Raw genomic sequence first — 24,075 nt, 5'->3', positions numbered from 1 at the left:
AGATACTTTCAGATCCACTTTCAGTGAGCCACTGCAAGTAACAACTGTACTTGGGATTTCACCTAACTGCTTTATTAACACTTCATCAGACACTTCAGCAGCCTTATCGACACTGAGACATACATGTGGACATCCTTAGTTCTTTCACTGTGATCACAAAAAATGTGGAACATTCTGTTTTACAAAGGAGACCACAAGTAGCTAGCTATGTAGGATAGAAATGGTAAGCTCCTTTCTTGCTACTGCTTTGATAAACTGAAAGAAAATATATTGTGCTTTTAAAGTGATTTCAATTCAGAGAGAACTCTCAGTAGTTTTCACAATTATCCAAATTATCCAAGTCTACAATTACTCCCTAAAGCTTAGAAGGTGTCTGGGACCATGTTTTCCACAAAAGCAAACCTTGAAGAAGGTATTCACCTCCAGCTTGAACAAGATTCTTGATTTGTAAAAGTAGCTTTGAATGTTTCAGCCCAGCTCATTAGCTGCAGAAATGCTGCATTGTGAACACTACATGGTTTCTTAGCTGATCTAAAATAATGCTTGTTTGTTTGCTTGGGTTTGAGATGAGTCCAAGTCAATCCCATCCATTTTTCTGTCTATTTCAGATGAGAAAGTCCAATCTTGAGATGTAAATTTCCTTGGTGTTTGAAGGGATAGTCCATCCTCACCCCCCAGGTGTATACTCCTATGCCTTTGGGCAATGTGTGTTCTTAAATAAGTTACTGAAGGCAGACAGAGGTCACAATTTTTTGTTGACATTCCTTTTTCATTTGCAGATAACACTTAGAAAACAATTCTGGGGGAACTAGCTGTTACATTTGTTTTGTTTTCTAGAATAAGTTAACTTGTGTTTCTTTAAAGGTTTTGATTGAAATCAGTGCAGCCACTTTCAAACCCTGAACATTGACGTCTATGAAAACAGAGCATGTATTCCAATTAGGAATTTTGTAGAGAGCTACAAAAGCTCATATAAAGGGAAGAGAAAGAGAGAGAGAACAATTAATCGTAGCTTGTCCAGTAGAAGACATTGAGACCAAAGGAATGGAATTAGTTTGGTATTTTTAAATCAATGTGACATTTTGAAAATTGTAAGCATGTCAACTAGAAATCTGAATGCTGTTCAGTAGAGTTTCAGTAAGTTATTATTTTGAAATAGTTAATTGAGTAAACAAATTTGGTCAACTAGAGGCATTATTTTATTCTGAAACACTAAAATTTGAACAGATCTTGTGTATTTTATGTTTCTAAGTATTTGAGAAGGAGATATGCCAGTTGACTATGCTTTCTTCTGAGTAGCTAACCAGAATAATTAGCCCCTAGGAGGTAAATTCTGAGAAATAGATTTTTTTTAACGTACTTTATAAAATAGGGACTACTGGCTGGTTGCTTTATCTTCCCAGTCAGAACATAATTCTCTTTAGTCATTTAGGTACAACATTTTAGAATCAGTCTTCTTTCTGATCAAGCAAAAAATTGATGCAAATCCACCAAAATAAATCACCTGCCTTCCCACCAGACAGCCACCCTTTGGTATCATTTGGAAGAGCAGCTCCCCCTCTTCTGCATCCTGAGGAGCTGCACTAGGCTGGTCCGAACCTCCCTTTGCTGAATAGGAGACTTTCAAATCTGCCATCTGGGATTTAGATACCTAGATTGATAGCTGTCAACTATATATACTTGTCTTATGTGAAGGGCAGTCTGCTTTAAAGTTTCTGTATGTCTCATTGCAGGAAATGCAAATCCTGCTGTAATGTCAGCAAGAAGAACAAGTAAAGAAGGAGGAAGGTGTTTCCGGCAGCATGTTTTCCAGCAGGCACAAGTTAAAGGCAAGTATTTTGCTATCTTCCATTCTTGTAACCAGATGGAGTATTCAATTAGGGAAGTGTGGCCTCTTGGAAACTTGCAGAGGGCTTTTGCCTTTTCCTTTGTGATACTTTTCAATTTAGAGTTGGTTAAACGTGACCATTATTTACTTTTGTGCAGACTTTGCTTTTCCTTTTCTTCTGTATATTTATGAATTTCTGTTCTCTTGCCACCTTGATATTATACATTGTTCTTTATAACAATGGAGGCCTTTCAAATACTGTCTAGTTTTTTTTTCCCTCTTGGGGAAGAAAAGATCCTATGAAGTCTTAAGTAAAAAAAGAGTAGATACATAAAAGTGTCTCTGATTTTCATGTATTTTAATCATTCCAAATGTCTCAAGCATTTTTAAGAAGAAAAAAAAAAGTTTGTGGGATTTTTTTATAAGGCAAGGACAGTAATATTGTCACAGGAGGAAGTGAGGGCCTGATAGATTTAACAGTGCTGAATGTGAGGCAGTTATGTTATATTTTTTTAATATTTCTATTGTAATCTGTGTAGCGTTCCCAGCATGCAGGAAAAAAATCACAACGTTTCTCATTAAATGCTCCATTATATTTAAAAAAAGGTCATTGATTGTAAATAAACATTAAAGAATCTATTTGATGGGATATAATTTATGCTGTTTTGAATTGGAATCTCTGAAACCAGCACAAATTGTGAACTAATTATGGATCAGGCAGATTTATGGCATGTTTCTTCTTCATTACCAATAGTTTTGAAAATTATTTTAAAAGTATTTGTCACATTAAGGGCCTGGTTCTGCAGAGGCATACATGCAGAAATAATAGCTCATACAATTAGTTCTAAAATCAGATAGTTGGTACAAACAGAAAGGTGACCATGACTCCTTTACCAGGCTGAGTGCTCCAGTCTCAGTAAACCTACTTGAAATAGACTGTAACTTCTCCATTTTATGTTTGTTCTGATTATGAACAGTTAATGAAATAGTCATTGGCAAAGTCCAGCTCCTAAGCCATAGAACCTGAATTCATAATTGCATCTCGACTGCTTAATTGTGCACCCCTCAGTAGGCCAGGAATCATTTAAGCATCTGGTTAAAACATTATTTCCTTTAAAATGTACTTAAGCATGTGCGTAACCACTTGCTGAGTAGAGAGTTAGATGGACTGTTATATCTAGGTCTCTCTGACCTTGGTAGTGTGTCACAGAAGTGTCATAAAATAAGCATGCAGTTAAAGTGAAACAGTTCAAGCAATACAAAAGAAGACTCTAAAACCTTATCTTGCTATATTGGTCCTGCCTTCCAGTCTTGCTGCATTGTGGATAAGCAATGGTATCATTAGCTAGGGTACTGAAAGTCAGTCAAGAACAGTATTTCCAACAAGGGCTTAGGAATAAAGCAGAACATTAAAATTTAAGAATCAAGTATTAGAGTATTACGGTTTGATTCAGTCATGCTTGGCTTATTTTATACACCAAGAAAATGATTGCAAGTGAGATATCAAGACAATTTTCTTTATCCCATTTAATTATTGCTTGATTAATATTTGATGCAGGGTTTGCAGAAAGAGATTTTTTTTTTTTTTTTTAAGGCAGTAAAACCTACTTTTGGATAATATAGGTGTTTTATCTCTTACCAATCAATAAAATATAATCCCCCTCGTTAGTGGGTTATTCTGCCCTTTATTGTATCAGTGACAGTCTTTATGCTATATATCTCGTATCTACATTGACCGGAGCAGAAATTACTGCTTGCACCCTGCAATTTATAATCCGCTCTACCCAGCTCCTCATCAATTATTTTTGCTGCAAAGTGTAGTGCCACTGATAGGTATTTTATCTTAGTGCTGCATTCCCACTGCCTGCAGACTGTTGCTTTGAAGAGTCTTAAAAGCATTGCTATTTAATAGTACTAGCCAGTGCATCTGCTCTAAAATTTGTTCCAAGTTACACACTTTCTGTTTTTAACAATACACTTTCATACATAGATAGTAAACACATTTTGTTCGGTACCAATTTATTCTAAAGTGAACCCTTCCTAAATTCTTAGTGAGACTACGTTAAAATGTAGAATTCAGTAAAAAAATTGCTCACAATGTGAAAACATAGTATTTTTCCTTTAAATTACTGTAATAGAGTTTTATGTAATTAAAATGTAAGCTAAATGCTGTGTGCTTTAAAGAGGACATTGTGACCATTTTCCTATTAGTTTGTTTCTGGCAGAAAGGTTTCTTTCTGACATCCTTACTCAGAAGTTCCCACTGACTAAATGAAAGTACACCAATGGACGATCACGACCCATATAATAAACATCTAATCACCCCATTTTCACAGGCAAAGCTCCCCTAAAAGGCTGCAATGAATTACTCATGTATGTGGTGATCTATAAATATGTTAAAGCCAATGTAAAAGTACACTTGTATGTCTTAAATAAGTTTCCTTAAAATAAAAATTTAAATATGGACAGTAAGTGAACTCATTCCAATTTATACACTCTTGAGGTTTGTGTGTATTCTGGAAGATTTTGTATTTGGCTGTTAAGTATTGGTAAAAGTGCAGTGTATATATGATGCCATCTAGTCTGGTTCTGTGTTCCTCTCATAATGGCTGTATTGTGGACTGTATGGCTGTGTGGTTAGTGAGGTTCTACATACTGATAAATCCCACCTTCTTAGATCTCTGCACCTTTTGGTAAGTGAAACCTTTGGCAGCCTTTGCATCTAAAGATCTTGGTTGTGTGTTTGGTTTTGGTTTGGTTTGGTTTGGGTTTTTTTTTCCCATATGCTTTCCAGAGCTTTTTGTATTCTGGCAGCTGTCTTCTGAGCATACTTTGTTGGTTGTGCTTCAGATAGGAAGATGAATTTATTCAGGGTTGCAGACTATATTTGGCATATGGCGGCAACATCACACTTTGTTACAACGCTTAGGTCTGCTAAAGCGTCTAGAAATCACTTTGGGTATTGACCAAGACAGGCAAAGTGGTGTCAGGAAGATAACTTTTTCTGTCTCAGGATGTATAAGCTATTATAATTTCTTGACCAATCTATTTTCTGACTTACATGACTTTGGTAATGGCATAAACTAAAATGAAAGAAATCTTTAGGAGAGATGAGTTTGGAACACTGGATAGCTATTATCTTGATTATGTAGGTCAGTCCTATTTGTAGATGCATCATGAGATGTAGCTTCATTTATCCCTACACAACACATGATATTTTATCTATTTTATCTTTCAGGTATCATTATCTCATCAGATATGCACTGTAATGTGTTGCTGGCTTTGACTAGGTTTTCTTGAAGTATAGTAACCAAATCTGGGATCAGCAAAAACTTTGATGAATTTTAAATATCAGTATCATTAAAAGAAGTTAGGTCAGAATAATATATAATGGGAGAGGAACGGTAAGAACAATAATGCAAGTGTGGAAGAGACTGCTCAAAGAACATGCAATTTGAAATCCAGAACCATAAACCAATGTGTGTAGGAGAAATATATATAATTTTAAGCATAAATTAATAACGTGGTGGTGTAATAGCAAAGAAATAATCTTTATGTTAAAACCTGATATGAAAATGTAGCAAATTGCAGGTCTCTATTGGTGTAAACAGCACAGAGACTGTACTATTTCCTGCAGTCTGTCAGCTTTTGTGACTTTGTTAATTACTAGTCAAAGAGGTGCAGGGAATGCCTGAATGAACAATTGTACTGAGTATCAAGTTCTCTTTTGGTAGAAACCATGTTTATTCTTTGTCTAGGGAGACGTCTGTGCAACCCTCTCTACACTTACCTCTTCTATTCTATCCAGCAGCAGCTGTTGCACTAGCAGTAGCAATAGCAGAAGTAAGCAGGACATGAAAATTCCAGCTTTGGATTTACTTTTTTAATGCCAGCTTTGGGGTGTTGTATTGCTTTCTGTGAATGAAATTAATTACTTTTATGTGTGCTCATTTTTGGGAGGATGAATCCTGAGTAAAAGTGTGTGCAAATAATTTCAAGCACCAGAAAATTTTCACCATGGAAAAGCTGAACCACAGTAGTGATTATTAGGGTCTACAAGCACGTCAGTTCTATGTTAATACACCAGTGTAATTACTCTGTCCTGCTCCATTCTTTGTGAGCAACTGGTAGGTGGTAAGTAATCTCTTTTTAAGCTATTTTCCCCTCAATATGTCAGAGGAATTATTTGAAATAATTATGAAAGAGACATAGAATATAAATGTCAGACTAGATGTAGATGGGAAAATATTACTAGAGAGGAATTTTGCAATATGTTGGAAATGTCATTTATGGTTCTGTTTTAATGAATGGCTAATTAGTTGGCTGAACATCGGCTCACTTCTTAATGGAATCTTAGTGGATTAACTACATGCCTCATTCATATTATCCTACAGAAAATTTCTGCCTTCTTATAATGAATAATCTTTTTACAGGACGCCAGTATGAAAAAGGACAGGCTCTTCTAATGCAGAGAATTTGTACTTTTGTTCACTCTTAAATGAATGTAGGTTCTGATTTAAAATACTTAAATACCTATGTCGGTGCTCTTCATACACTTCTTTCTGCAGAAACAAGCCATGTTGCTTTGGATACTAATCCTAACACCTGCATTTTCTGCATTGTTTTGATTTTGTGGTTTGTTTTGTTGTTTTATGTTTGGGGGTTTTTAATAATAATTGTATTTTGACATTTATTTTATTGGTTTGCATAGTCGTATTAGTTTGTCTCTTGACATCACTTAGGAGATTCCACCTGCAGAGGTCCTAGTTCCTTTGTTGAAAAGGTCACTCCTGTGCCACATAGCTGTGCTTGCCAGATGGCTCGCTCAGGATCCAGGGCTCCATTATTTACTAATGTGGTAGGTGAAGGCAAGAACATGCCATTCTGCTGATTGCGTTGCTTAGCCACATGTATCGTAACCAGAAAACTGTGATTTTTCTAATGCTCACATGTACTGTTTAGACAAAACTGTTGGGCTTATGGCTGTAAAACCTTTTAGTCTTATTTTGTATCCCTGCTATCAACTGACAAATTGCATTCCTGAGCTTTCATGTTCAGTTTGGACCTTATGGCTGGTATATGTGCAATTATATACTTTACAGTTGTCCAGGTTCAGATAGACAAGAGTAGGAGGTGTGCAGTGTTACATAAAATCAAGTATGTCTTGCCTTAGAAATCTCCCAACATAATCACCTAAGATTGTATCTAGATTTGAACGCTGTTTTCAAAGTCTTTGTATTTTGAATCCAGTAGAACTTTAAAAATCTTAAACACAGATATTGGTTTTTGACTCCCCCTAAAAATGCACAATGAAAACCCAGTTCAACTCTTCACTTTTCCTTATATATGAACATGTTCCTGTAGGAAATTTGTTTATTTCCATTAAAGCTCTTAACATGCAAACTGTAGTACTTTTTGCCTTTCTTAGTGTGCATCGTACTTTTGTTACATATAATACTTTACAGTTACTGTTATGTGTTTTCCAAAACCTATTTCTAATTGGGCAGAAGGCTGTCAAGGCATATTTAAAAAAAAAATTATAAAATCTGTTTAACATTTAGCTCTGCTGTTTGCCCTAAAGCTATAATTACTTAGGTATTTTTTTCGTATCACCAGCTTGTAAACTCCTGCATTAGGTTACAGCTTACAAAAAAACCCCCTTGTCTGAGGAACTGTACTTCTTACTTACATTGCATTCACATTTGTGTGTTGCTAGGATGAACAGGTACATTTCTGAAACATAGGTAAGAGGAATGTATGATATATGAATTAAGTTATGAGTAAAGACAACTTACCATTGTTCTTCCTTTTCATTGTACCAGGAATTAACCTACTTCCTGAAGTCTGTCTTCACAGATCAGAATCTAGTTATTCAAAGAGAGAAGAATAAATACCTCAAATTTTCCTGTGGCTATTTCAGAGAATTCTGGTACAGTTGGGAGTAAAAGAAAGTAAGTATCAATATTATGTGTCTGTGTTAATATGAATAAACATATATCTGTTACTTTTACTTGAAAAAACCCAAACAAAACCAAAATCTAACCCAAATCTTCTCATTTTCTTAATCAGGACTGGACAGATCATCTACATTATACCTTTTAGTAGCATTATGTGCTTAGAAAAAACAAGGTTTCAGCTAAAATAACTTGCATTTATGATTTGTTTTCATTTTATTTTGTTACCATGTTACCATGTAGCAAAGCATTACTTGCAGTGAAATTTGGTATCTCAGCTGAGCCATTATATTCAACTGTAATTGGAATAAGCTGTTGGCATGAAGTACTGTACATTGGTTTTAGGATCTGTTTGGAGACAACCATTTCTTACCAAAGCAGAGACAGCAATTCGCTGTCTAACTTTGTACATTTGCAAAATACACTTAGTGTAAAATTAATTAGGTCATTAGAAACCTATTATCGTGCCTCAAAAGAACTGATTTTAGAAGTAAGCGTGTTTTTTGTAAAAGGTGGCATCTTTGCATTCAGACCTAGTTGTGTGATTCATTCTTGAGGTTTTATTCTTGCTTTTCTTTCTTCATCAAACCAGAGAGGAATATAAACAGGTTGTAAGTAATTCTCAGTATTGTGGTATATGCTAAGGAAGAAAACCAACTTTAAAGGCATTATTCATTGGCATTAATCTTAGAGTATCCAATAACTTACATTCTAGAAAAATAGCTCTTTTTCCTTAATTTTACAGGCTGTCCACAAAAACAGTTGAATTTTAGTTAGGATTTCAGTGTTCAGAACAACGTAATTAATGTTATTTGTGGGCAAGTTTCATCCTGTCAAGTACTACTTGTTATGACTACCTCAGCTATAGTTAATTCTTGTACTCTGCTTAGCTTTGAGGGCTTCCAAGTATTTCACTGGTGGTATCTAATAGGTTTTCTTACCTATCTGGATGACCTGAGTAAATTATTAGAGATTTTAGGCTCTATCTTTTCCTTTCACTCATTCCACAAAGAAAACCCTTATCTTTGGCTAGGTACAGAACTATAACTTCCTAGGAGACTCCCGAGAAATGAAACAGAAAAGCCAGAGCCACAGTTACTTGTTATTCAACAGGCTTTATGACCACTGTTCTCTTCTCAGTAGCAAACAGTAATATTTGTATATAGGAGTCTTTGGTTTTCTTCTGTGTTTGTCTCTTGATAGGTGAGAGCTCTATGGATAAGGAATACAAGTTATACATTCTTAGTACGTAGCACCTAAGCTTGTTTTTGCATAGTGATTGCTTGAGAGGCATTTTTAAAACACTTACTGATGATGATGTAACATATTACAGGCCAAACATAAGAAAAGAGTGCAGAAGTCAGGCTAATAAGGAAAGGTACATCTGTGAACTACACGAGTTAGGGTTCTGGCTCTTTGAAAAAAGAAACTGGATACACCTCCTTGCATCAGAATGGCAGGTCTAGTTTAAAGCTTTTGTCTCTCCACTACTGTTTCCATTCTGAAGAGATGGAGCCTTTGTGAATGTCACAGACTAAATTAGTATATGGTTTCCAATACACATTTAAGCATTATCTTTACTACATGATCTGTAATGAAATCTTACAGAAGAAAAACCAAATCTGAGACGTTTATTGGTCTGTTCTTAAATATATTTTGTCTCATGTACTGTGTTCTAGGCATTTATTCTACCCTTTCCACACTGTTGAACTGCCTAGAGACAAAATGGTCAGTTTATACCTTACTACAAGATGGACATTTTAATGATAGAATCATAGAATGGTTTGAGTTGAAAAGGACCTTAAGATCATTTAGTTCCAATCCCCTGCCATGGGCAGGGACGCCTCACCCTCAACCATGTCACTCAAGGCTCTGTCCAACCTGGCCTTGAACACTGCCAGGGATGGAGCATTTACCACTTCTTTGGGCAGCCTGTTCCAGTGCCTCACCACTCTCACAGTAAAGAACTTCTTCCTTACATCAAACCTGAACTTCCCCTGTTTAAGTTTAAACCCATTCCCTCTTGTCCTGTCGCTACAGTCCCTGATGAAGAGTCCCTCTCTGGCATCCTTGTAGGCCCCCTTCAGATACTGGAAGGTTGCTCTCAGGTCTCCATGCAGACTTCTCCAGGCTGAACATCCCCAACTTTCTCTGCTGGTCTTCCTACGTGAGGTGCTCCAGCCCCCTTATCATCCTTGTGGTCTCCTCTGGACTTGCTCCAACAGCTCCATGTCATTTTTATATTGAGGACACCAGAGCTGCGCACAGTATTCCAAGTGGGGTCTCAGGAGAGCAGAGTAGAGGGGCAGAATCACCTCCTTCGACCTGATGGTCACACTCCTGTTGCTGCAGCCCAGCATACCATTGGTTTCTGGGCTGTGAGCGCACACTGATGCCGGGTCATGTTCAGTTTCTTGTTGAAACACCACTAAGTCCTATTTTGATAGGAGCAAATGCTCTCATATGAGGATTTCACCTGACTGCCATGATTTTTCAAATATGATGGACAGTGGCTTAGCAACTTCATCCACCAGCTCCTTTAGGACCTATGGATGAATTTCATCAGGACCCATGGACTTGTGCACATTCAGGTTTCTAAGATGATCTTGAACCTAATCCTCTCCTACAGTGGGCACATGATGCCCAGAAGATTCTGGTGTGTGAAAAATTGTCTTGATATCTGAGGGTAGCAAACCACAGTTTTGTGAGAAAGGATGGCTGTGTTACGCAGCTGAGGAAGGAACAGTTTGCCTGTTCAAAAGGTAGAGTGAGACCTTCCAAGCTGCTTAAGCAATTTGGGCTCCTTGGTTCCATCCATTTTGATAGGAACAAATGTTCTCATATGGGGACATGTGTTAAAGCCTGGACTCACAATCTGAGCTAAGTGTCTTGAGTGAATGCTGAGTTTAATTCACAGACAAACAGCTGTGGTTTAGAATGCACTTCCTTTTTTTCCCTTTTTTTTTTTTTTTTTTGGAAATAATTATCAAGGGCAGCTGTTCTTTTCTCTTCTTTAGCTATTTTTGAGCTGCTTACTCCTCCCACCCCCAAATTATGAACTGCCTGTTAAAAATTCATAGTTAATCCCATCTTGAATACTTTGAAACTCCTGCTGACTAGTAATGATGAAGCAGGAATGACTCCCGTCTTTTGGGTAAACTCTCTGATGGGGGCTATGTCACCTCCCATAAGGCCTATGGCTATTTCTGAAGCCTTGCTTTCAGGACCAGGTGATGCTGTACTGACTGTCCCCATGCACTTTATTCTTCTTGTGCTTACGGCTATCGCCTGAATCTTTTGCTGACCAATTCCTTCAAATACACCCCTTCACTCTATCTCATTGTTTCTTCAGTGTCCCCCTCATTGTGTCTGTTTCCTAAACAGAATATCTATAAGGAAAAAAGAAATTGTCTGTAATGAACCAGCCTTCCATACGTGCATGTGCTTTTCATGCCCTGCAGTACTTTTCTTTCCACCCCTCAAAACAGGGAGATCTGTGTAGACCCTCTTCCTCCACAGATGTCCTGTAGGCAATTTAACCAATTTCACTTCTCAACCGGAATTTTTATGTAGTACATTTCTCTGTGCTTTCTTTAAAGCCACCTGCCTAGCTTTCCCTCTCTTTTGGGGACTTCCCTGCCGGGAGTCTGAATGCTGCTGATCATACAGGCAGGATTCAATTCAGAAAAACACAGCAAGCATAATTTACCTTTTAGCTTCCAGCCCATGCGCTGTGTCAGGTTTTGTTTTTGCTTTCAGTGAATGCACAAGCTTGCCAGAAAGATTGTTTTGGCTGTTTTTAAAACATGGGAAATTTACTTTTCACCTTTTATATTCTAAACTTTTAGCGCAGAACTTTAATAGACAAATCCAGTAGGCACTCTCAATATGACAAAGTTATTTTACAATTAGACTACAATATGTCAAGAGACTGTATGAGATAAAGGAGAGAAATAGCCATACTTCATCTATTGACCTGTGTTCTGAGACAATAAACCAGAAGAAGTAGAAACCATCAGGCTTAAGAACTGTCCTGAAGGGCCTGCTTCAAGCACTTCTCCAGTGAATACTGATTTTTAGCTTGTGGATTACATGGACTTACAAGCATAAGGCATCTTCCTTTTTAAGTAAAGAGACTAGAACTTTTTTAGAGAAACCTGGAGAAAGTTGGATTGATCACATCTTAGTCCTTAGATATTCATTAAAGGTATCATAATACACGCCTGTCTTTTAATATACTTGGTTTGAGACTACATTGGGTGTTCAAATAATAAAATACATCTAAACTCTAGTACATGTACAAATGCTTCAGACTACGAATGTACATAATCTTGACATAATCGACATTTTGGTCTCTTCTGAGCATTTTAAGGGTAAGATGCAGCAGACTGACAGTGACTTTACAATTTTGCAGTGTAAGTTTATCTGACCATAATATTCATCTGATACTTTACAAGCTAAAATATAATTTCTGCAGAATAGTCAGAATACAGTTAATTAGCAAAGCGCTGACCAGGCACAAATCCAGATCTCTCTAAAATATTGAGATGACAGTAAGCTGATCCTGCAAGTTTGCTTTGTTTTTAATTGTCTGCTTATGGCAAGGTTTCCCAATATTGATGCATACGCATGATGCAGGCAACCAGTAGGCATTCTAAATACCTCCCTCCTCACAAAATCCTGATGTAAACTGAACTTTGGTTTTGCAGAAAAACTGCTGTAAATCCAGTTTGAGCCAATGTTGTGTTTGGTTTTTGTTTTTTTTTTAAGGTAACCTTGGTAAAAGGTCTTAGCTGAACTGATTCAGCTAATCTCAGAAAGGCAGAAGACTATTGCAATTTTGGTTTGTCCTTTCAAAAAACCCACAAATTTTGCTGACTGGCTTCTGCTCCTACCTTGCAGTAATTGGTGGCAAATACAAAGCTAATTCCTTATTACACAGTATTTTCAGGGGGCTAATGGGCAAGCTGTTGAATACAAAATAGTAAGCCAATAAAGTGGCACCTACGAGAATAAAGACCTGTAATTCACATTCTCCATGGCTACCTTTTTGGTTTATGTCTCTTTTATGTTCTTTTTTATGTAGATTCATACACCAAAGTCTTACCCTTCTTACCATAGAGGAAAACAGCTGAAAATATAAATGCAGAGCTCATTTATTGTTTCTTACTCTGATTTTATCCCATTTGTTTTTCCTTTTTATTGACAGTTTCATTTTCAAATTAGGATAATAGTATCATATTCTTTCTCTAATTGTATATATTAAAGTCTCTTTGTCTTGGGGGCTTTGTGTCAGCATAAAGAAATCTGGCGGAAATGGAGCATTCTCTTATATCATCTCTTATATCATTACCAGGGCAAGCCTGGTAATCTGAAACTAATGTGCTCTTATTACAATGGCTCCTCACCCCTCGTTACATCCTTACTTCTTTCTAAAAACAATAATAAAAATAACAAAAACAGAAAAACACAGCAAGAAGATAGCAAGGCTTTGGAGACTTAGCATCTTGAGTGGATCTTGAGTTTCATGTCTATCCATTTAGAACGGTATGTGTGCTATTGGAAAGAAGTTAGCTGAGCTCCTTAGAGAACTTGAACGGTGCTACCTCCCACTTGTTTCAGAATGTTATTCCTAAGGCACCAAGTTTCCTTCTGAAGTTTTATGTACAGAAAGGCTACTAGTTCAATTTTGCGTTCCATGTCAACTTTACACAGTACTGTATTTCTAGAGTGAATAATCCTATTTCACATTCTGGAGTGCAGGGGGAGCTGGTTAACACATGGTTAAGTATTTTGCTGCAGACCTGTCTGCATTACATGGAATAGAGAGGAAGAAAACATAGAGTACAGTTTCTCTATTGTATTTAGCTGAATTGTATCTGGATTGGTTGATTTTGCATGGATATGGGAATTAGCAAGGAAGAGAAGGCAAACTCCATGCATGTTACCTTAAGAGATGAAGCAAAAGGGTATAAGGGTTTGGTTTCCTTTGCTTTGCCTTTACTGCCAGGTAGAAAGCAGTTCTTATATTTGCTATATTTTCTCCTTGTGTTTTGTAGGCCTTTCTTTTACAGGGGTGGTAATATGGTATTTGAAAGAGATAAGATAAATCTTGCAGAATATCAATGTAAACTGCTCCTTCCTGCCTCTTAAGATGGTAAACAACCGAAGGCATGAGAACTTTGTCCTCATGCTTAGGAAGAGTTGTGCAGGGAGCATCTGAGCACCACACTTCAACTTTCTAGACTATAGAAAGACATGATATTTTAAAACTTGGAAATAACCCCGTTTATGGGACATCTGAAGCTAGGGATGCAGAGTGGAGATAGCTACATGTATAATAGCTGAACCTAAACATTTAGACTGCTGCACTACCATCTGTGTATCATTTTATTTATGGTGGTTTATACAGCTGTGTGAAAGAGATTGGTTTATTTGTGAATAGCAATGCTAACAAATTAATAACATAACAAGCATGCTGCAGAGGTGCTGACCTTTAGAAAGGAAGAGCTGTAACACAGAGAAGGTTGACTTTATTAGAATCTATTACATGCTTTTGCAAGCAGTCCCAAGGGTGGAATTTCAGACAAGCCAGAACTGTGGAGCAGCTGACAAGTCATTGGGAAGGTAAGCCCCGTTTCATCAGAAAAATTGTACAGCCAATAGTAAGATCACATGTGAATGGCAGCATCACTGTTCTCAGTGATTTATGTTGATTTAAGTAAAATCTTTTTTATTTTTGGTTGTGCAATAAATATTTCGAGGTACTGGTATGACTCGCTAGATGGCTAAAGGTTGGGTGAATTGCCATTTTAAAATCAGTGTACGCTCCTAGAATGATTCTGGAGAGCTTCCCAACTGACTGCCCTAGAGGTTGCTCTCATCAGCTGCCAGACCTCAGGCTACTTTTGTCACTTTTATCCTTATGTTTTTGTTGGTGGGGTTTTTTGGGGGGGGGTTTGTTGTTTTGTTTTTTTTTTATTTTTACCCGGTAGAATTTGCAGATTTAGGGCTTTGTGAGCATTTTCACTTTGTGTATTTGCGGAGTGGAAAAGGGATGAAGGTACATAGAGCTCTTAAGGCTATTTAATATAACCCTTAAATACTTGTTTTTCAGGTTTGTGATGATTTGGACTTAGCTCTGTCAACTTGACTTAAAATTAATGCTCATGCTGTTTTCTAATGGAAAATAACGTATTCTAGGTCAGTAGGAAGTTAGCTCTGATGTTCTTTTTCCTGACATCCTACTGAATCATTTGTCATGTATCCTGTTACGGATGTATGATTAGTACTTCTAAGAACAGTTTTGTGTGTCACATTTCAATAGTCCTTTTCTCCCAATCCAGTTTCTAATGAAGTCTGTGAGAACTTATTAAACAGCTAAGGAATATAGACTTGGATTTTGAACTTTACTAACATCAGTATCTACTATTTCCATATGGAAATTGCTCTTCAGGACTCCAGCTAAGCCACTGGGGTGCCCTTCTCGTTCTGTATGCATCTTTAAGTAAGGTGAAAGCCTGCTTTTCATTTTAACCACTTGTTTTGGATAGCTGAAATGGAGATATCATGCAGATATAACAGGCTTGAACAAACTTGATAATGAAGGAAGTGGAAGAATACTACTGGTGGCTCATTGCTGATGCTGTTTGTTTTGTGGGTCTGTGTGAGAGATAGCCTCTGGAGTTAGTCATCTGGTTTGCATCCACTTCTGAAAAGATGAGTACACCTTGAAAAGTGACACATCTATCAAGCAAATAAATATCTTTTAGCACTGAATCAGTTAATGAAGGGCATCAGGATGTCTGTTTCATGTGATGATAAGGGATGAGAAAATTCCAAGTGTTGCACCAAAAAAAACCAGTCTGCATTTTGTTGACCTTACCAAAATGATGAGAGCATTCAGATTCTAAGGTTCACATTCAAGGTTCTTACGAATATTAATGTACTTGAAATGTCCTAGAAATATTTCGACAAAAAAAAACATTCCACAAGGATCAGTTTATTCATTATTTCCTCACTCCATAGTATGATTATGTTCACTGATTCTTTACTAAATAAAAGTCAACATGCTTAAATTTAACCAAAGTAAGTTCACTGAAAAGTTTATCTGCCTATACCTGTAAATCTTTTATGCAAGTTTAAGACAATTTCAAGAGGGATGGCTTGTTAAGCCATAGTACAGTAGAAAACACTGGTGCAAGATGTATTAGATTATCCATGGGAAATGTTTGCTATTCATTTAATTTTTCAGTGTATTGAAAATGCTTTTTCTTAACATCTGACAAATCAACAGCTTAACAGCTTTTATTAAATGTTTTGCAGTTTGTATGAGAAATCTTTACAGGAAGTTGTACAAAAACCTAACACTCCTTACACATGCAGTCAGTAAGACTTGTGAGATGAATGGTAAAGAAAGCATTAAAGACCCTCAACCTCAGTTTTCATGAGAAAAGAAGCCCACAAACCTGTCTGAGCTATGTGGGTGTAAATGAGGCAGAGCTACTTTGCTTTTTGTTTTTATTGCAGAGAAGGGGCCTGTAGTAAAACAATAATTGTATTCTGGTTTTTTGAAGCATTTTGAGGATTAAAGGTTAAAAAAAAAAAAAGTATAACAAAAGTTTCTGATGGAATGTGAGAAAAGGTGAAATCTCACAGAAAACTATGGAAGGTGAAAGACTGAAATGAGCCCAGAGTAGTATTTTGATTTATTCTGCCTGATGTAGTCCTCCAAAAGAATTAAAAGTTTTACTCTAAAGTCACAGCAGATGTGACTGATCTGATGTTGGCTGTGTCAGCAGCACAATGGTACATGCACACACAGATCTGAAGGTTCACAATAACAACACACAAATACCTTTCACAGGAGAACTCTTTGTTTTTAAGTCAGTGGTAAATAGTGTTTTAAGTGAAAGCACACCAGACAAAGATAAAGGTTATAAACTTTCAGTTGAGGAATATTACTGCTGTTGTGTATTATCGTGAAGAAAAGAATGACTTGAACAGATAGACAAGACAGCATGATTTAACTTCACGTTTACATCTTAGTCATATTAGCTTCCTAGTGTATTGAATTCATTAGTCTTAGATGTTATCTCTAAAAATAGCACTTGAAAGTGCCTATGAATTAGACTTTATGACATGAAAATGTCATTTCTGAAATAATCAGATATTATACAAGATATGACAGTGCCCAGTGACCAAACTGGGAGCAAAAAATTTGTCTTTCCCTTAGGTGTGAGTTGAACTCTAACTTTACGTATAGGTTATGTTATGTAGACTTAATAGCTGGTTGGTTTTGTTAGGTTTTGTTTTGGTTTTGTTTTGGTTTGGCTTTTTATTAATTCTGAGGTCCTTAAAATAACATTGAAAAGCTATCTCTAATTTCAGCCTTTTTTTTTTTTTTGTACAATAGGTTAAATCAGGAGTGACAGAGATTGTAAATCAAGCAGGATTATAGTAAATGTTGCAGAAAGGATAGGAAAGATGTTCTGAAAAGTAGCTTCTTGTGGGCATATGATAGATTATTTAAAAACCCCAAACAAACCAACCCAAACTCAGTACTTGTGTTAAAATTTATAAAGGATGGTTAAATCAAAATAAAAAGACATCACTGTAATAATATTACAACTGTAACGTGGATATCAAGTGCTGTGCATTCAGTGAAAGCAAACCATCTGCTGAAAGCAATCTAGATTGAATTCTTTATATAGTACAAATATCTTCAATAGTAAATTGATTCCTCTAGTCTAGATAGTCTGTGTGAGTCCCAGCTCAGAGACAAAGTCTTGCTTGATGTACACAAAACTTTCTTTGTGCTGCTGAAATAACCATGTTTTAATTTTACCTCTCTAATGTCCTGAGGAGAGCACTGATAACTGATTCATGCAACACCAAAGTAGAGCCTATACGGTACTAAAAGCAGATGCTACATTGTTTCTCTCTTTACAGGGGCAGTGTGTCACTGCTACCTGGGTTTTGGTTACAGTGATGTTACTTTTTTTCTTCCCTGATATGACAGCTATTCCTTTTTGTTTCATTGTTTGTTCTGGTGGGGTTTTATTTAAGTCAGTAGTAACATAGAAAGAGGCTTTTTGTAATTATTTAGTCTCTAGTAAACACAGACCTGTGTCTCTGTCACTACCTGGAGTTGTCCCTTTTTCTTATTGTCACTTTAATATTCTTAATGCCACATCAAAGAAACTTAATAAATAGAAATGTCTGCTTTAAGCCATGAAACTATTCAAAATGGTCTTTCTAATATAGACTAAACTGATTAATAGACAAGTTGCAGTCTACCATCAGGCTTTTTGGAATCTTGTCATTGAAAACCAGACTACAGTAATCCAGCACAATATTTAAATACTTCATAGCTTTAAAACTAAATGTCTTTGACTAACAGATTTTTCCTAGATGGAACATGGAACACGGCTTGAAATTTTGGTTAAAATTAATGAATACTGCTCATTTTAAAAAAATTAAGAAAAATATCAAAAAAAAAGTAATAAAAAAATTATCATATGTAAGTGTATTAGTGGTGAATATTGTGTACGTTGAACTAAAGGTCATCGAAGGTACACAGAACTGGAGCCAAAAAAGATGTTACCAGGATCATTGAGTATTACTGTGAATTTGATTTAATTGCAAAATAAATCTGGAATTGCTGATATCGCTTTAGATCTGTTGATTTACTGTTCTTCACTTATACCCCTTGCATTTGGTGTTCAAGTGTGTATTTAGTGATGGGAATTCAGCACATAGAACACCACAGCTGTTAGCAGGCCAGCAGGTTTGAAACTAGCTCTGCTGAGAGATTAGTGCAATTAAATGCATTGATTCTCCCTGGTCAAGCTCTTTACAGGAGTTAAGCTGTTTCCATTGAATACAGTGGCTAAAAACATGTTAAATGCAGAGTAAAGAATATTTTATAATGCTGATGTTAAGGCTTTTTTTCATCTAAGTCATAATATGAGAAAGAAAGAGTATGATGTCTCTTTCTTATCTGTGTTACAATTTTACCCGTACTGTGTCTAGCTCATCTGTTCTCCACTCAAGGGCCTCACATACAGCCCTGAACCTGAGGGAATTCTTTTTTTCTTTCTTGTAACGATAACTAAATAAAACTAGAAATCTGTTCACTGAAGTTTTGGAATCAAATACTTTTCCTTCTGTATTCTCTGCTTACACATATGTTGCAGCAGGAGGATTCTTTTGGCAAGTGAAAGAAGAACAGAATTTACAGTAGTCTCGGTGCCTGGTCCCAGGAGGTGTGCATCAGATGACTAACTACTTGCAAAGTCTCGTTGCTGAGAGTGAAGCTGCAGGTACCCAGAACTCCACCCTCGGAGACAAATTTTGTGGTTTTGTTGGAGCCCAATAGTCCTTGGAAAAGTGACATTGCTATTGTAATACAACAATATATAGTGCTGTTCAGTGCAGTATTTGGTTCAGTATTTTCTGTGATCAGATTTAAAGCTGCAAAAGCTTGAAGAATAGCTATCTGGCAAACACTCTCTCACTGAGGATTTCTTTTTTTCCAAAGCTTTTTTATCTACAGAGAGTTAAGTTAGGGTCAATGGAGAATTTAAAGTTAATAATTAATTAGGGTAGGGTGAAGTAGTAAAATGCTTGGTGGAGGAAATCATTGAGGACATTAGTGAAGGGCAGAGAAGTCAAATAATATTTAAAAAAAAAGAAGTAGTAATCTGTTGTAGAAAATATGATGAGAAGACAGACTGCGAGAGTCCCACCTACTCATTCCTAGCTGCAAAATAATGTGTTCTAATTATGCATGTCAAGTATATATGATTATGGTCATTTGCTGCTTGAAAGTACTGACAGAAATATTTGTCTAGTGTGATCTGATAATGTATACTTAATCGTAGTAACTGAATTAGAGAGAAGTTATTTTGCTAATAAGTCAAGAAGCGTTCTATAGGAATTAAAGGGAAATAGAAAGCCTCTAAAAATTTGACTTGACACAGAATAACATAGCTAGTGTTATAGCTTGTTATTAATTAATAACCCAAAATCTGGACATCTTGGCATCACTGAGATCAAGGTAAAAAAACTATTGTCATTTTGGGAGAATAACTTTATTGGAAAAATAATTCCATGCTTTTAATCAATTTTTGCCAGATATATGGTGCTTTTGCCAGTGCCTCTGCATATTTTTTTTACCTCTTGAATTAATATCTCACACTAGAACATGTTGTCAGTGTCAAAGGATACTGTATAATCAGCATGCATAATGATACAAAAGGAATTAGCATATTCTCATGAAAGATAATAATGTACTGTTAGGATACCAGTCCTAGTATAGAGACATGTCAATGATGAGTGACAGGAACTCACATTGCACTAGATAGGCAGATGTTATGAATAACAGTTTACTTAGTGAGGGTAGACATTCTGTGTCTCAGCTGGGCCTGCAGGTTTCAGAAGCAGGTCTCAAATGCTTATTTTTCTTTCTATTGCATCTTGATTAGTATGATGTAAACTGAAGATATTGGAGAGAGATTGTGCGGACTGTACTAAAGAAACTGAAGATAATCAGTGAATGCAGTCTTTCAGCAATCCCTCTCCCAAAGTCATATTTTAAGATATTGAACCAGTATAGCTATGGCTTGATGGGTGAAACAGATTAAAATCCGTAGTAGGTGACTAAAGAGTGATCTGGGAAAGTATTTACATCTGATTCTCTTAGTAAAATTAAAAAAATATTTCAACTTGTGGTGTCCATATGACTGTTTATTTCCCTTCACTGCAGGATAGCTTTATGGGTTTCTCTTTCATCCGTCCTTGTGAAATAGAAGAAACCACCACAGGAGAATTTCTAATGGAGTCTCAGCTGAACTGTACCGTGAAGAGGACAGTATGATTTCTGACTTCTTCCAAGGTTCCCTCTTTGAGACTTCTTTAGCATTGGTAGAAAAGAGATTAAATAATATTCTGAGGAAAACTAGCTTTTGAATGTCATAGTGGTTAATAAGTACTGATGTGTGGATATTAGAAAAAAACAATTAATAGATCTGAGCAGCAAAGAGAAAGTTTTGTTTGCATTATTCTGGCTGCAGCGTGCTGGATCAGAGGAACCCAGGTGTGCGAGAGTTAAATGTTACTTTCAATAAGAAATACTTGTGGGAGAAAAGGGAGGAACAGGAATAATGTCTGCAAGAAAGCACAGCAAAAAGAGAGCTTTTAGCACAGCCAAGACCCCAAAGAGCATGGAGAAGATGCAGAGGCAGTCCACAGAACTAATGGAAAGTAAGACTTTTTTCAGTTCTTCTAAGTAAACTATAAAAAATGTGTTGTAACCAGAAGGCCCCTGAAAAATCATTTCATGGACATCCCAAAGGAGAAGACCCCCTTCAAAGTCAGTTAACCCATTTTATTTTGGTGTTTTTTCTAGTGTATCCTTCATTTTCTGAAATTGACAGTGGTCATTGTTCCCACATCTGTTCTGATGGGAGAAGATACAAAATGCAACCTTGCTCAGGAGTTCATAAAGCCCCATGCATGATGTTAGAAAAAAGTGAAGCCAGTACCACCATTTCTGTATTGCTTTATATCAAGGAAAACATTAATTAATATTTCGAATATAATAAATAATCTTGCTTTTCGTGTTGTCCACCCTCGAAATTAAAGATGCATTGCATCAGTGATCGTCTTGGGAAAAAAAATGCTCTATTTTGATGAATCCCTTTTGCTACTTAAACAGAGGAAGGGATTCAGCACTGAATAAAAGCTTTGAATCTGTTTTACATGTTTTTGCTTTTTTATGACTCAACATTACAAAGCTGGTAGAGACAGTAATAAAGAACTCTGTATGTTTCAAGTATTCTACCATCTCTTCTTCTGATTATCTAAGTGTAGCTTTATTTTCCTATTCACTTGTTGTCAATTAATATATAGTTGTTAACAACTGATGTCTGAGGATGCCATCAGTCCAGTGGCTTGATGGTGTCAGTAAAATTGAGGCATGAGCTCAGACCTCAGAAACTACTGTACAGCCTCAGTGTAAATACTCTAATTTTATCTGAGATAGTAAAACAAGAACATTTAGGAAATCTTGCTAAAGAATAAGTAAAATGCTGAAGAAATGATATTTTCTAAAGTGAGTTAAAAATCTGGAGATAAGCAGAGGCTACCTCTTAGCTCTGGGAGTTCATTGCACAGGCTTCTTATTGACTGGTTCTTACTAACTGTGGTGGCAGAACTGGGTATATGGTGTTTCTTGAGGCCTTGCCAACTCATGCTGTGTTGTGTTTCTTTGCCTACAGCTAAGTTTATTGCTCACTCTAAACCTAAAGTAAATTAAAAAATAGACTGAATGTACTCTTAGAATAAAAAAGAGACAAGAAATAAGAATATGTAGTCTCCTAAGGTTTCTGAATGAACGTGGAGGTAAACGTTTGAACCTAAACAAAATGCTATTCCTTTTCTATAAATGATTACTCTTTCTCACACAAAGAATAAAAAAATATTAAAATCTCTATTTGAGAGCTCATACTGTGGGATTCAAGTGACCCATAAACGTTTTGTGACCTCAGAAAGCATTTGCTCTTCTTTTATAAAGAAAATTATTGCAACTTATAACAAGCTCTCTCATGCATCTCTGCATACAAGTCAAAATAAATTTATGATTAGATGAATTTTCATCTAGGGCTATCAAAAAGTTTTCATTTTAGATTAAAATCTTTAGTTCTTTAGCTGAGATAACTTCAGTTCTTTAGGTGAAACTAGATGAACAAGAAACAGCCAACAGCCATGACAGGAATATTCAGGTTTTCTTACATCTAGGAGAAGATTCGTGTCAGTTCCTGGATTCCATTTGGCTTCAGATTTAGCAGAACACTATCGTTGCAGAACACTATCGTTAAAATACACTGTTTATCTCTGCTTCTAGAAGATCAGTAGATAAGACTAAGTATGGTTAAAATAAAAGATACGGTAAGGCATGAAACCACTAAGTGTGACTGACTTTGGAAATATGACCTGAGTTTTGTCTTTTAATTACACTGACATACTACCAAAGCCAGAACTAAAAAATCCGGCCTTTGGAGGTATGATTACTTAAGCATTTTGCCAGAAGAAAAATGTAAATATAAAATCGAAAATGCAAATTTTGAAGAAATAGAACATCTGGTGTCAATTGCTTAGAATTATTTTGCAAATTATGTTTTTCCCGGTGGCATTGTATTATTTTTACTGATTTCCCAATATTTGGAAAAAATACAAACACACAGTGCATGCCAGTGATTAAAATAACTCTAATAATGTAAAAATACTTCAGCATTCACACTGTTAAGTGGTGATATTATTTGGCAGGTTAGTTATCAAAATAATGTTTTACTGAAATGTGTGTAGAAATTTGTAGGCTATTCTTGTGGGAATAGACATAGCAGTGAACAACCTGCGGTTGTATTTGTTGTGCCAGTAACACAGGTAAAGGTAGAAGAGTTGCTGGAGTTGAAATGTAAACATCAAGTTAGGAATGGTCCCCCATTTCTTGGGGCCAGACTGAAAGATGGAGAAGCAGCATTTGAAGATGTAGCTGAGGAAAATGAATCATGGGCTCTGTGGAAAATGAATCAGCTTCATTAAGAAAAGGAGAACTTTTTGAAATAAAGGAGTAGGCACAGGAGGAATAATCTAAGTTAAATTGAATTAGCAGCATTAAAATTAAATATAGACAAAAGAGTGAGGAAAAGCTGTTGTACATGTAAGAGCACATCACTAAGGTTGCTGCACTCTTTGAAGTAAATGTATACATTTAAGCAAATAAGTCTAAGAAAAGCTATTGGAAAACCTAAATTTAAATCAGCTTCTTAACATAATACACATTCTAGAAACTAGCATGCTTGAAATATACATACTGAAACACTGCAATAACAAGACAAGGGAAACACTGGGTAGATTATTGGTGGAAAGACTGAAGTTGAATGCAAATGAAAGCTAAGAAAAACCAGATACGTAAGCACGTTAGTAACATAGACTTTGTAACATATCAGGAAAACCAGTATTTGTCTGAAATACAGCTGTGAAACAGGACAGCAATAGTGAGTTCAGTGTGTTAAGGGAACTCACCCCATGAGAAGGAATCTCAATAATAAGGTTCAGTTAGGTAAGACAAGAAATGTCACAGGAGGTGCAGTGCACAGATTAAATTTTCAGATGTCATAAATAACTACTTCACATGGCATAGTTTGGTAACCCCTAGGAGATACAAATCTTGGCTTAGTTGATCATTGCCCAAGAAATGCTTCAAAATTAGCTGCTTTTCACATTCAT

At 36.2% G+C, this 24,075-nt stretch overlaps 1 long non-coding RNA gene across 1 annotated transcript; it reads left to right on the top strand.

Moving 5' to 3' along the window:
* The first annotated feature begins 7,644 nt into the window (after window positions 1-7,644).
* Window positions 7,645-21,409, top strand: LOC115612858. Its single transcript, XR_003993181.1, has 3 exons — window positions 7,645-7,779; window positions 18,981-19,106; window positions 20,552-21,409. It is a non-coding gene; the product is annotated as an uncharacterized LOC115612858 (long non-coding RNA).
* The last annotated feature ends 2,666 nt before the right edge of the window (window positions 21,410-24,075 follow it).

Source organism: Strigops habroptila, chromosome 9 (assembly GCF_004027225.2).
Source record: "Strigops habroptila isolate Jane chromosome 9, bStrHab1.2.pri, whole genome shotgun sequence".
Classification (NCBI taxonomy): domain Eukaryota; kingdom Metazoa; phylum Chordata; class Aves; order Psittaciformes; family Psittacidae; genus Strigops; species Strigops habroptila.
The sequence above is the reverse complement of the archived record's forward strand: the minus strand, read 5'-3'. Positions and strand labels throughout refer to the sequence as shown.